Raw genomic sequence first — 13,633 nt, 5'->3', positions numbered from 1 at the left:
AGTGGTATCCTGGTCCATGGATATACCAGTCTCATGCCTTGACCATTGACCCACTCATCTTAGTTCAGGAATACTTATGGCAAAGTACATTGAACACATTCCCTGTGACTGTATTCTTTTTGAGCATAATGCCCTTGAGTCTTGCCTTTTTCTTTTAGGATTGTTTGTTTTTGTTCTATGTTGAGTTTTGGGAATATCTTATACATTCAAAACAGAAGAACTTTGCTGAAAGTGGAGTTTATATATTTTTTTTCTTTTTTATTTTAGTGGGGAGGGGGATTGAGAATTGAACCCTAGGGCACTTTACAAATAATTTACGTCCCCAGTATTTTTTTTTATTATTTTTAAGATGGGGTTTCAGGAAGTTGTGGAGGCTGTCCTTGAATTGAGTCTTAGGCCATCCTCCTGTCTCTGCCTCCCACATTTTTGGAATGGCAGGCATGGCCACCACATGCAGCTTGCATGTTCATTCAATCTTTAACTTATGTTTTTATCCACTGAATCAGGGCTTTCACTGAACAGAAGTTTATTAATTTATTCCTCTTCCCTTTTCTAGGTTTCATTCCATTGTCAAATGTGGGAATGTTTTGCTTAACCATAGGTTCTAAAGATTTCCTCATTTACTTTAGTTTTGTTTTCATAAATGTCATGGTTTGGGTCTAGAATGTCCCCCAAAGCTCAGGTGGCAGTACTGAAGTTTTAAGAGGTGAAAAGTCTGGATTATAAGGGCCCTGACTTCCATCAGTGAGTTAACCATTCTAATAGATTAATAATTTGACTGGAGCAGGCTTGTAGGCTCATAGTAGAACACCTGCACAGCATGTGTGAAGTCTTGGTTTCCAGCTCCAGTATCAACAATAAAACAAATTAATGACTTGAATGGAAGTAATGGGAGGTGTTGAAAAAGAGAAGCACATCAGGTTGTCTCTAGAAAGTGGGTCTCAGGCTGTGGCCTGGAAGATTGTAAGGTCCCTTACTGTCTGTCCATCTTTCTCTATGCCTGCTTTCTGGAGGCCAAGAGCTGAGCACCTTTTCTCTTTCATGCCCATTCACCAGGAGGTTTCTGCAGTAGAGTTGGCTGACCACACTCTGCCACCATGAGTCAAAATAAACCCTTGCTCCTCAGAGTTGCCCTCCTCAGGTATTTTGGTCACAGTGACGAGGAGCTGACCAACACCCTGTGCATCTGTGTTGTGCTTTCTCTCAGGTCCATGGCCCACTTTAATATTTGTATAAGGATCGTGACTTAGCTCATTTCCTTTTTGCTAGTGAATGATACCTGTTGCCCCTGATACCCATTGTGGACCAAGCTGCCTTTTCTTCACTGAATTGCTCTCTTGGCTTTGTGCAAAGCTGTCTGACACATTTCTCTGGCTCTCCTGGTGCTCTTTTTCAGTCTATTGACCCTGTGTCTCTACCTCTGTCATTGGTTATAGTTGGTCTTTATGCCTGTGGAGATGGGATGAGTCTGGAAGTCTGGTGGACCAACTCCTCAGCTTATTTTTGTTTTTAAACTATTTTAGCTGTTGTCATTCTTGTGCCTTATCAATACAAAGTTGGCAGTGATGTTGTTTTTGTCCAAAAAGTCTTGATGTGATTTTGATAGGGATTTCTTTGCTCCATGTTTCCTGGTCCTAAGTTTTTCCTACATCAAATGGTGTTGTGGCTTTTGCCTTAATCATCAAACTAGAGTTATAAGACCTGTTGAGAGGAGTGCTTGTTATGTCAACATACACTTCTGTTTGTTAGGTGCTTTCTTCCTGCTAGTCCCTCCTCTCATCAGTCCTTTCTGGACAGAAACTTCTTCTGACTCTTCCATGGAGCAGGTTTGCTGGTGGCAAGTCATCTGTTTGCCCTCACTGGAAAATGTCTCCCTTATCTCTTCATTCTGAAGAGTATTGTCAATGGATGGGGAATTATGAGAGCTCTTATCTTTTTGAAATTGAAAAATGTTTGCCATTTTCCTTTGGTATTCTTCTTTGTGATGAAAAGTTTATTGTCATTCAAAGGAGTGGTACTGTAGAAAATAGTTTTCCTGTGAAGAGGACTAGAAAAATTGGGCCATATGTGGAGACGACCATTCCATCATGTCAAGCCTGTGTTGTTTTATTCTAGGATAGGAGAGGTTTGGTGCCATGAGCAGACTGCAGGTTCCACACTCCCTAGCCTTAACTTAGAGACCCAGGAGAAATGTTGAAGCACTTGGCATGGTGGATGGTGACCATGACTGGAATCCCAGCAGCTCAGAGGCAGGAAGAATACAAACCCCAGGACAGCCTGAGCAACTTAGGGAGACCCCATCTCAAAATCAATTTTAGGACACAAACCTTTGAAGTAATGAGTGAATTTCTTACTTGTTTTTACTCCTTCCTGGTGGGATTCAGGCCTGGAGGAGACGCTGGTTCATCCTGAGGAACAGCCAGGAAAGCAGTGACCCAGCTGTCCTGGAACACTACAAGCATGACCAGTCCAAGAAGCCCTTGTGGATCATCAACCTGGACCTCTGTGAACAGGTGCATGCATATGTGACCTTTCATGAGAAGGGGCTACCAGGTGGCTTTGTGTTTGACATCCAGACCAGGGATCGAACCTTTTACCTTGTGGCACAGACAAATATGGACATGCATAAGTGGGTACAGAGCATCTGCCAGGTCTGTGGCTTCCAGCGGCTGGTGCAGAGCAAAGGTACAGAGAAATTGACCTTCTCTGGAGGCTGAGATGGCTCTTATGTTCCCAGAAATTGAACTCAGGTCCACTGGGCCGCTGAGCCATATGCCCAGCCCTATTTTGTATTTTATTTAGAGACAGGGTTGCACTTAATTCCTTAGCCCTTGCTTTTCCAGATGCTGGCTTTGAAATTGCAAACCTCCTGCCTCAGCCTTCTGAGCCAATGGGATTACAGGGTGTGCCACCATGCCCATCTCCTCTGTGATTATTATAGTTGAAGAAACCTGGGGTGCTCCACATCCACCTTGGAGAAGACAGGTGAGGGAGGAATGGTAATTTACTTTTGGATTTTGATGAAAAGTTTCTTTTTGGAGTGGTCAGCCAGTCTGCACATTGTAGTGACATATAAACAGTTGTATGAATGTACTAAAAATAACAGAATTTTATATTTTGAAATAGTGGCATTTATGACATGTGAATTACATATAATTTTTTTAAAGAATTTCTTCAGGCTACTGAACACCAACATTTTCAGGACTTGGGACCTGCTGGCTGGACTGTGCCCTGAGCAGGTAATCTTCAACTCTGCAAAAATGCAGAGTTAGGGAGTGAAGAAGTACAAGGGCTGCAGTCATACCAGCCCTTCTTGCTGTAGTACTGAGGTCCTGTGAGTTTTGAAAAGAGGGAACTGTGTTTTCATATTACACCAGGCCTTAGAAAGTGGGTGGGCAGGTGGGCCCGGGGTCAAGTGCTGCTGTGGAGCGCTGATTCTCATCTTCCTTGGGGAAGCATCATGAGCCTATTTCCTCTATCATTTCATGAAGAGTATCTCAGCTTTTCATTCAGTTTTAAATTACCTTGTGTGATCTGTGTGGTGGGAAGCTCCTTGGTTCTCCATGCATGTCTTCCACCACGTTGTATCTGATGCTGCTGCACATCTGCTCAGCTGACTCCAAAGTTAGTTGATTTGGGGACAGCTTGGTGTAGGGACAGATGTCAAGCCAAACAGTATTTGTTAGTTCATTGCCAGGGCAGGGACACTGGCTTGGGTACCAAGGGCTCAGTGAGGTGAGGTTTTACACAATCAGGAAGATTGGTAATGGAACGATTGAGTAGTTGGTCAGTATCATTGTCTTCTACAGAGTGTATTCCCTTGGGCCCTTGGATTCGTGTTCATGAGGGGATGTTCTGTTAGGTAGCTGCAGGTTCAGTTACTACATGGAGGACATTAGTGGCATGTGAGAACTTCAGAATTCTGAGGTGTTTCCAGAAGAGAGCAGGTGATATGTCCTCCTTCTCAGAGTAGAGTCTAGAATGTTTCCCTTTAGCAGCTTCTTTTTGTGATGCTGGGGATTGAACCCAGAGCCTTGTGGATGTGAGGCAAGTAATCAATCAACTGAGCTATATCCCCAGCCCAGCAACTTTCTTAAAAAGTGCACAGTGGCTACAAAACCCTCCACCTTGTCACCACTCATGTTTCCCAGCTAAGCTGGGAGTTCTGAAGGAGTAAGGAGTCAGCATCTGACCTCTGTTCATGGAAGAGCCTATTTTCTTAATGTTTCTGACACAAGTTTCCGGTTTTCTATTAAGGTAACTGTACTTATTCACTGCCTTACTCTGAACTTTTGCAGAGCTGAACATCTTTCTATTGGCCTGGGCTGTGTTTTCATAGGTACTCCACTTTCTTTGCCTCAAACTCACTTGAGGAGCCCCCTTGCCTGGCTTGGCCTGAGGAGAGCTTTCCAACATCTTTTCTCTGGATCCACCCCTGTGGTTGGTGAGGAGAAGCCTACACTCACACCATCCCTCCACAGTCACAGAAGGATGTGAGAGCAGCCCTGCCTGGAGCTTCTCCCTGAAACCAGAGACATAATATAAATCCAACTAACAAATTTTAGAGCTAGCCAGGACTGACTCCAGGACATATAGCTGGGTGACAGTGGGATTCTGCCTCAGCCAGCTATGATTTTAAGTTGTGATACCTGGCCTCTTTGAACCTGACCTCTGCCTGAGTGCATCAGCCTCTTTGTACTGGAAGCTCCCCCTGAAACCTTCCACTAGGTCCTGCCCTGACCCTGGCTCCCTCCTCACTGACCCATTTGGCTCAGCATTCTGAGGTGAAAATGCTGAAAATCACATCACCTCCCAGAGAATATGAGCAAGTCTTTGACAGAGGTTCTGACTCTTTCTGTAAATTGGATCAAATACTCTCTGGTCTCACCCAATGCTTCAGGCATGCATCATGGGGTCTTTAGAGAGCTAGAGTTGGTATTCCTGAAAGATGGTTCTGTGGAGGAAGAGAGCCTGTATCTCTCAATCCCATGAGACACTTCCTGCAAGGTCCCAGCAGACACACCCTGGTATCATTCATTTCTTAAGGGATACACAAGGACCCACCACAACACTTGTTTCACTGAAAAGATTTTTTGTGGCATTTGGGATCTTTTTTGTTCACAAAACTTTTGTCTTGGGGCTGGAGTTATAGCTCAGTGGTAGAGCACTTGCCTAGCATGTGTGAGGCCCTGGGTTCAATTCTTAGCACTTCACATAAATAAATATATAGACTAAAGGCCCATCAACATCTTAAAAAAATTAAACAATTTGTCAATTCTATTTTTGAGATGGTCTCTTCAGGTTTTACCTAGGCTGGCCTGAGCTTCTGGACTTCAGCCTTCCTTCCACCTTAGCCTCTTGAGTACTAAGACAAGAAGATGTTCCTCCTCACTCAGTCATCTATTTTTAAGCCTTTGAGCCAACCCTGTATTTTTTATTTTTTTTGCCACTTTCCAGTTGCTCACATAACCCACAAAAAACACCCAAGATAAAGCCTGAAGGATCAAGATGAGATTGGGAGGGACACAGTTTGAGTTCAGGTAGCAGGAAACAATTTTCTGACAGCTCTTCCCTTTGTAAAGAGTCTGGGAATGATGCTCACAAAGGAGAAACAGTTACCATAACAAATATGAAGATTTCATATCACATGTGGGGTTTGTTTCTGGGATTGTTTTGGAGAGTGCTTTTCTGTCTCTGGGGTATTGCAGGGATAGGCAGGAGGGACCTAGATCACATACACAGCAGGGTACATTCTGTGACCTGGTTGAGGAGGCTTATTAAGCATAGCTGGTATCAATATGGGAGTCCTCCCTGCCTAAGGCTGACCACACACCTTGGGGCTACTTCAGAGCCGAAAGAGATACATGACCAAAGAATTATCATGCTTGCATGGAGGGCAGGAATATGTAAGATGCAAAGGTGTGCCTTGGTGTCACCATGATTCTTAATATCTGTCCTTCTGAGGACCCACTTTAGGACATGGCCACCTTTTCAACTGTCCTTATTTTTTTTTTTTGGTACTGGGGATTGAACCCAGGGGCACTCTACCACTGACTCATATTCCCAGTCCTATTTTGTATTTTATTTATATACAGGGTCTCACTGAACTGCTTAGCACCTTTAGGTTTCTGAGGCTGACTTTGAAATCTTGCTCCTCCTGTCTCAGACTCCAAAGTCACTGGATTACAGGGGTGTGCCACTGTGCTTGGCCCCACCTCTCCTCACTTTTTATGCACAGACTCCCTGACAAATGATTCCTCAGCCAGTCAGCACTCCATTCCATCAAGACCTCAGCTGAACTGCTCATGTCAGCAGCACCTCCAAGAAAATAGACGCTCCACCCTAGCACACTGCAGGAAGCCTACGCTGATCACATGCAGCTCCTCTGTGGGGGAGGAAGGACAGCCCAGAAGGTCCTCCAGAGCCCCACAGGAGTTCCTCCACCAGTACCTCCACTTGGACCAGTGTATGAGCCATGGCCCATGGAGTGCAAGGTAGGGATAATTGTCAGGGGCTCCTGTGTCCCTGCCTTAGGGCTTTAACATGGGACAAGCATGGTTCTGTGACCACACTACCTTAGGAGCGCCTTGGCCCCTGATTTATGGCTGTAACATGGGACAAGCATGATCTCATGACTACACCAGCCCAGGGGCTCCTGTGTCCCTGCTTTATAGCTGTAAGATGGGATAAGCATGGTCCTGTGATCATATCATCCAGGGGCTCCTGTGTGCCTGCTTCATAGCTGCAAGATGGGACAAACATGATCCCATGATCATACCAGTCCAGGGGCTCCTGTGTCCCTGCTTTATAGCAGTAAGACGGGACAAGCATGGTCCTGTGACCATACCACCTTAGGGGATCCTGTGCCCTTGCTGTAGAGGTGTAACAGGACAAGCATGGTCCCAGGTCCACACCAGCCCAAGGGCTCCTGCATGCCTTCTTTAGCTATAAGATTGGACAAGCATGGTCCTGTGACCACACCAGACCAAGGGCTCCTGTGTCCCTTCTTTACAGCTGTAAGATGCGACAGGCAGGGTCCTGTGAACACACCAGGCCAGGGGCTCCTGTGTGCCTGCCTTAGAGCTATAAGATATGACATGTTTGGTCCTATGACCACAAAGGCCAGGTGCCCCTGTGCCCCTGCATAAGCTGGAACAAACATGTCCAGTGACCACACCAACCCTGGGCTCCTGGGCTCCTGCTTTGCAATTGTAAAGCCCAGAGAGAAGACATCTCTTCAGGTAAGCACACAACAGAATATGATCTAAATTAACCTTCACAGTTCCTTGGCAGTAGCAAGTGATGATTGGGTCCCTGAAAATGTCCTTTTGTCAAGAATTACAAACACATCAGGGTCTGGAGTTTCAGAACTGAAAACAAAACCTGGCTGCCTTACCCTATGCTGGTAGAAACCAGTCCTACCTTGCTTCTGCTTAGAGCTGTGCCATTTCTTGTAGTGACTGGTATCCACAAGTGCTGTTTAGATTGAAAATATTTAAATTTAATGAAATTTAAAGTCCAGAGTCTGTCCAGGCAGAATGGCTTATATCTTTCTTCCCAGAGGCTTAGGAGGCTGAGGTAGGAGGATGGTGAGTTGAAGCTAGACTTAGCAACTTGACAAGGCCTTGAGCAATTTAGTGAAATAATGTCTTAAAACATAAACAAATGGCTGGGGAATGTAAATCTATGTTTAAGCACCCCTGGGTGCTCTCCCTGGTATCAACAAATAACATAACATAAAATGACATAACATGCTATAAAATAAAATCTTGAGCCTCAATGATAACAGCCACACTTAGAGCACTTGGTGCCTCAGGTGGCTTGTTCCACCTGCATGGACTCCCCGCCAGGAATAGTCCTCTGTTTTCCAGCCCCAGCTGCCTCTCACAGGCACTGTGCCTATAGCCTGCACACATTTATATTTCATTTTATTCCCATTGTTTGAGCAATAAAATCCACGGAGCTGCTTGGCTCTGTCAAAGCTAGTTCTGGTTTGCTCCCAGAGCCAGCAGATCTCAAGTCATGCTTCTTATTAGTTGACCTAGAAATATTTAATTTATGTTACAAAGATTAAGGCAGATTGAGGTGGCTCACTTCATGTCATCTGTGGGAATGTTTTCATACACAATCTTTCTTGAGCCACCAAACCCTGGGCCTTGATCACATTTCACAGACAGCAGTGTCCAGGGCAGGGCAGGTTCCATTGCAGCATGGTCTCAGGTTGGGGATTCTGGCTCCCGGAGTAGGGGCTATACCTTATATTTGTCCTCATTTTACTAATTTGTTTTGAGACAGGGACTCACTGTTGCCAAGCCTGACCTAGGATTTAAAGTCCTCTGTGTCAGAACCTTGAGTAACTGGATTACGCACACACACCACTGAATTCAGCTTAGACCCCATCTTATGGTACCTGATCCCCCCGGAAGAACCCTGCACCTTTCTTCTGATGGTCCACAGCTCAACCTCCAGCACTCATGGAAAGGGGGGCTAAGTCCAGGACGAGAGGGCCAGCAAGTTAGGGCCCCTATACTAGGCAGCTCCCTGGTCCTGTGTGGAGGGTCACTGGGGCTTCTGCTCAGTCATGGTGAGGTCCAGATTCAGGTTCTGTCATTGTCTGCAATTTTGTTCACTTTGTCAACTCTTTGACCTCATCTTCAGAATGGAAAGAGCTAATGCAATGCTTTCCCAGGACCATCAAGTAGTCCATGACAGATCAGTCCTGTGTCCTGCTGTTCTCAGGCTGTATCCTCTCCCATTAATCGCCAAGGAGTGGAGAGTTCCAGGTTTTAAAATCACATTTCTATACAAGGTACTTAACATTTATGCCTTGAAACTAATGTTCATGTCATGCCCCTGAGGATTTGTGGGATGCTCCTTTTGATGCAGGCAGTTGGGGGTCCTGAGACCCACCTTCCTGGGAGTGACAGACATCACTGTTAAGCTTGCTGCAGATCACACCTAGTGCAGAAATGCCAACACAATGTTGGCACTGCACTACTCACTCTTGAGACCCTGCTCATGGGTAGGGCAGATGTGCCAGTGTCCCTGCTGGAGCAGGAAGTCAGGGCCCTCTCTGTGTCTGCTTCCTCTGTAAACCTCTGTTAATCTTTCCAGCTGGAATTCACCTCCTCTATGGATTACCCTAGCCAGATTTTTTGAGACAATAGTGAACAAACCCAAGGTCTTGTGCATGCTATGCGAGCATTCTACTGCTGAGCCACACCCCAAGACTTTTTAAATTTTTATTTAGGAGAGAGGGTGTCACACGGTTGCTCAGGCTGGCCTTGAATTTGAGATCTTTCTTCCCCAACTCCTTCAGTAGCTTGGAATACTGGTGTGGCCCCTACTCTAGCCAGTTTTGATGATCTTTCAGAGAAATTGAAACTTTCTACCCGGTATTATGGATTTTATGTTACTGTTACAGCTCTGGGAAGATAGGAACTCAGGACAGATGATAGATGAATGATAGACATATGGTCCATGCCATAGAAGGAGTGTGGCAGAGGACCTGTACCTACACATTGGTGGGCCCAAGGACTCAGTCTTTCAGGGTTATCAGATGCACTAGCAAACTAGACATTAAAAAGAGAGTCTTCTAGGATATAGAGTAAGATAACACACAAGTAGATGGTTGGTTGGGAAGTTATCTCAGTTTTCAAAACTGTGTGAACAGTAGAGACACCAGGATGCCCAATCTTTAAAGCTGGGCTATGATTCATCCTTCTTCAGAACCTAGTGAGGAATCATCCCTGATGGCAGGGGGCAGATTGCAGATGGCAAGGGACACACCTACATGCATGATAGCCACTAAATATATTCACCTCCTCTTTGAGTGAAATGACACAACCTGTGGTGAGACTTCAGGTGGTGAACCATGTGTCACAAGGGAAGACCCACGAAGAGTGCAGTGTGACCTAAAACAAGCTACATGTGTAGGAGCAGCAGGAGGCTGTCCCCTGCCTGCCATATGGATGTTCCTGTTTATGCTACCCTGGGCTCTGTCTCCTGTTGCTGCCTTCCTTATGCTCTAGCATAACATGCAGAGTCTTGTTCTTGACATGATTGCGATTTTTCTCTGATTCTGCTCTTTGAGAGCAAAACAGCCCCCAGGGTCCATTACCAAGCCATACAGCAAAGTCTGGGACAAAGATTAACTGGAACACCCAGGCAAGACAGATACCAGACACTCTCCTGCAGAAAGAAAAATGTCCATTCTCCAAAGAATTATGACAACCCAGAGTCCACACAGCATGCCAAACACAGGATTCAGGACAGAATGCAGGCTTTCCCAAGATACAGAGATGCAGTGATATGAAAATAGTTCTTAAAGGAAGGGTCAGAGGCCAACCAGACTCCAGTTGTCAGACGCTCACTCTAAAGCCCTGTTTAACAGCACTCCACATGAGAAAGGAAAACACTCCTGAGATTAATGGAAAGATGGAGAAACCCCCCAAAGTCTGTTCTGTGAGAGGACCCTTAAGGTATGTAAAAACAAAGATATTCTGAGGAGAAAGAGAGGTGAGAGAGATTCCAGGAGATCTGCCTTGAGGGCATGATCAGGGTACTCTTCAGGCAGAAGCAGGGGACCAGAAGGAAAGGTAGCCCCAGGAGTGTTCATGACATAAGATGGAGAGAGCCCACCTCCTCTAAGTCCTGCAATTCATTTAACACATTGTTTTGCATACAGGACACCTATGAAAAGTGAGCAACATATGCATCATTGAAGGTCACTTTGAAATAAACACTGTATTCTTAGAGTTCTCTTCTATTGATAAAAGTAATAGGAGAATGGTGGCAGCATTTGAATATATATATATATATTCTTTTTCCATGTATTTGGAAAATACATATAAAAGGTATATATCACTAGCCTGTGATTGTAATGCACTTGTGTTCATTTCATTGAAATATTCACAAGACTGAAAATCTAGGGGACTTAATGGATTAAAACATGTGTGGAAAGCAAAATTTATAAATTATTGAGTGAGGCTTCATCTGGTTTCCTTTCTTCTTGGCTCCCTCACCTTCTGCAGCCACATGAGGCCCCTGTGACACATTGTCCATTTATTTCATGTAACTTCATGTCATGTTCATTTTTTTCAGTTCTGGCAATTGAATCTAAAGGAGCTTGACCACTGAGTTATACCAAGCCCCTCTTTTATCATTTTTTATTTGTTCTTCTTAGTTATACATTATAGTAGAATGTATTTTGAAATATATATATATATATATATATATATATATATATATATATATATATATATATATTTAAAAGAACTTCTCATTCTTCTGGTTGTATATGATGTATGATTACATTGGTTATATAATCATGTATGCATATAGGACACCCCTTCTGCATGAATTTTGAGACAGTCTCACTATATTGCTGAGGCTGCATTGAGCTTGCAATCCTCATGCCTAAGCCACCTGAATGCTGGGTTTATAAGTAAGACCACTATGCTTCAGCTTGGGGATCTTCATTTTATGAGAGACTCTATTGGCTTCAAATTTCAAAACTAATTTTCTTTTGGCATGAAAAGAGTTCCATTCTACAGCCTCCTGTCCCCAGTTGATTCTGATGGGCAATCAACATTATTTTTGTTCTTAATTCTTTCTCCTTCTGAATTACTTTAACTTCTTTATAAAAAATAACCTTTGAAGGGCTGCTGTTGTGGCTAAGTGGTCGAATGCTCACCTAGCATGGGTGAAGGATTGGATTCGATCCCCAGCACTACATAAAAATAAGTAAATAAAAGTAATGGTAATGTGTCCACCTACAACTAAAAGCAATATTAAAAAGTAAACTGTGAAAAACATAAAACAAGGTTGACTATCGTAATCAGTCACAGATGTTGATGTGTGCCTGGGACATAAGGAATGCAGAGGCCTAGGGAAGCCAGTGAAGCCAGGGAACAGAAGTGGAGCTTCCAACCATCAAGGGCTCATGTTGACAGAAGACAGCACTGGCCTGCACGCCTGCCTGTCTTCTTACACACTGGTGGCTACTTCTCTATGTGACCTGAGAACTGAGGAGTTTCCACTAGGCAGATATTCTGTGGGTAGGCCTGAGAGGCCCTGGCCCTCTATAAACAGCTGCACCTTGGTATGTTTCTGAGATCTCAGGTGCATCAAGACCCTTGAGGCCTCCAAAAGCTGAGAGATGCTATTGTGAATATTGACTTTCTTTCACACAAACAAAATCCTATTAAGAATCCCAACATAAAGGATAAAAAAAGAGACCTGGAAATCAGAATCTTATGTTCCAGTTCCCCAAACCCATATTGAAACAAAATTCTTGTGAAGCAGAATAAATTATGTAGGGGAAGGAACAAGGTTCCCAGAGGGTGCTGCCCAGGAGAAGGACTGGATAATGTGGAACCTGACAGAGTCTTGTGTATTTGTTCTTCTTTACCACTTGAGTTTAAAAAACAGTGATCCACACCTTTTCTAACCTAAATACAGTTCCCAAATGGGAAACTTTGCTTTAGATTTTTACATTTTATGGAGAGGTATTTATCCCTCTGAATGGCTCTTCATAGACTGTAACTCATGATAGAAAATAGATCTGTGGCTTGGTTCAGACATCTTCTAGTGTACTGAATTCTAGCCTGTGAGCTGGATCCTGTGAACACTTAGAGGTGGCAGTGCTTGCTGGATGCTCTCTGACACCATATCAAGTTGCTTTCAACCTCTCAATATTTGCCTTCCAATGTGTCTCCTCCATGTGGTCTAACAGAGCAACCAGGTAGTGTGAGTGGCTAGGGGAAACCTGCTATGGTGCAGGAAAGAGTGATCCACAGTGAGCAATCTTGCAGTGTGAGGGTTGTGTGGACACCCTTTTGGAGTGCAAAGATGACAGTGTGAGGGGTGTTTCTAAACCTGCTGGGGTGCAGAGAAGGATGATGCACAGTGAGCAAGAAGACAGTGTGTCTAGACCTACTGGGTCTAGACACATCCCACACACTGCCTGCTTGTGAGAAAGCAGTCAGTGTGAGGGGTGTGTCTAGACCTATTGGGGTGCAGGAAAGACAGCCACAGTCAGCAATCAGATAGTGTGAGAGTTGTGTCTAAACCTGCTGAGGTGCAGGGAAGTTTGAAGGTTGTGTGGACACTCTTCTGGGGTGCAAGGGTGTCAGGAAGTGTGAGGGGTGTGTCTAGAACTGCTGGGGTTCAGGGAAGGCTGATGCACAGTGAGCAAGCAGGCAGTGTGAGGGGTGTGTCTAGTCCTGCTGGGGTGCAGGGAACATTGAGCCACAGTGAGCAAGCAGGCAATATGAGGGGGGTGTCCAGACCTGATGGGGTGCAGGGAAGACAGCCACAGTGAGCAAGCAGGGTGTGTGGGATGTGTCTAGACCTGCTGGGGTACAGGGAACACTGAGTCACAGTTAGCAAGCAGGCAATTTGAGGGATGTGTCTAGATCTGCTGGGGTTCTGGGAAGACAGCCACATTTACCAAGCAGGCAGTATGAGGGGTTTCTACTCCTGGTGAGGTGCCGGGAATACTGAGCCACAGTGAGCAAGCAGGCAATGTGAGGGGTGTTTCTAGACCTGCTAGGGTACAGGGAAGACAAGCACAGTGTGCAAGCAGACAGTGTGAGGGGTGTGTCTAGACCTGATGGGGTTCAGGGAAGAC

The sequence above is a fragment of the Callospermophilus lateralis genome, unplaced genomic scaffold, assembly GCF_048772815.1.
Source record: "Callospermophilus lateralis isolate mCalLat2 unplaced genomic scaffold, mCalLat2.hap1 Scaffold_112, whole genome shotgun sequence".
Taxonomy (NCBI): Eukaryota; Metazoa; Chordata; class Mammalia; order Rodentia; family Sciuridae; genus Callospermophilus; species Callospermophilus lateralis.
This window is presented reverse-complemented; position numbering follows the sequence as displayed.